Below are 1705 nucleotides of genomic sequence, written 5' to 3' on the forward strand. Positions count from 1 at the left end.
AAAAGCATTTTACTTGTGCTTCTTTGAAAGATGAGTTTTAGCTTACTTTGCAAAGAGCAGTGGAAAAAACCCTCTGTCACGCTGTGTCATTTAGCAGCAATTCTGAAAGGTCCCTTCTCCCGTCTATCTGTTATTAAATAAGGAGAGCTCCAGGTGAGAGGCAGCCAGTTCTGCTTGCCATCCTGTGAAAGCCTCAATTTCTCTTTTACCCAGACGAGCTTGGATTCAGCAAATATTCCCTCCGGGCACCGGTTGTATTCCTATGAGATGAAGAAGTAAAGCTAACAGCTCAGGTGGTGGTGACGGTTAAATGAGATAATGGAAAAGATGGACCTTTTTTTTTTTTTTTTGGAGAGGTTTTTGCTATAGGGTGCGTGCGCTCGCCAGACAGAGAGAGACAGAGAGACAGAAAGTAAGAAATCACCCCCCAGGGGGATGGCCACACCGCAATCCCTTCTCCTCCATTCTCCTCTCAGGATCTTGGGCACGTACGCACACGTGCCGGGCGTGAGTTTAAGCCACCGGGTCCGGAACTCGAACCGCGGTCGACTATGTGGGAGTCCAGCATCATAGCCATTACACTAACTGCTGGTCCCAAGATGGACCTTTTTTAATTGTAAAACAAATACGAGGTGTTTAAAACCCTCCAATGGCTTCCTATTGCTCTCAGAATGTGACCTCTTTACTGAGTCTGCCCACATCTCTTGTACCCTCTTCCCATACCCTGTTCAACCCGGCAAATTCATCTTTTCACCCCATCAATCTCATCCTTATCATAGTCCTCTGCATGGAAGGTTTGATGCCCACATTGTCCTACCACCACATTGTCCTACCATGAATCCCTTGTGATCATTGACACTCAACTCAAAAGTCTTTCAGGGAGGAATTCTCTGATCATCTTTTTTTTTTTTTTTGTCTTTTTATATTTATTTATTTAATTCTATTTGTTGTTATTAATTTTTAATTTGATCAGAGAGAGAGAGAGAGAGAGAGAGAGAAAAGGGAAGTGAAAAAGCCATGTCTGGGACTCAAACTGCAGTTGGACTTAAAGGAATCCAGGGCCTCCAACCACCAAGCCCCTGCTGGCCCCTCTGACCATCTTTTTTAAGTGGCTTTCCTACCCAACTCCTCGCAAAGACCCTCCCTAATCAAACACCCTGTTCAGTGTTCTTCATAGTGCCATATGGAATACTTCTGTTTTTTGTTCTTTGAGTTTTGATCTTCTGGTTCATCTGCCCAACTTGATTATGCACTAAGGCAATGGCATTGCCTGCGTGGAACAGTACGGACACTGTCCACTGTAAGGATTTAGGAAATTACATTAAATAAACAATGTTTGGGTGTGATGAATGTACACCCATGTGCTTCAGCACACTCGCGGTCTCTTCAGCCCCAGAGACTATCCAGGAAACTGCTAAGCCATCTGGCAGTCAGCCTCTGTTCTTCTCTCCCTTCCTGACTTTGGATTGCTCTTCCTCCCCTTTAGGAAATTCTCCACACTCTCTTAAGCAAGGTATCTAACATCTCACCGTGTTGCTTGTGATGTTAGCTAAATTGGCAATATTCCCCCTAATACTCCATGTGATTTTAAAAATAACTTTATAAATAACACAAACTTCCCTCTAAGATACACTCTGCCTCTATTGCCATATCAATATATTTTTTAAATCTTACTACAATCATGTGCACTTCCTGAAAAAATGAA

The sequence above is a fragment of the Tupaia chinensis genome, unplaced genomic scaffold (genome assembly GCF_000334495.1).
Source record: "Tupaia chinensis unplaced genomic scaffold, TupChi_1.0 Scaffold000066_1, whole genome shotgun sequence".
Classification (NCBI taxonomy): domain Eukaryota; kingdom Metazoa; phylum Chordata; class Mammalia; order Scandentia; family Tupaiidae; genus Tupaia; species Tupaia belangeri.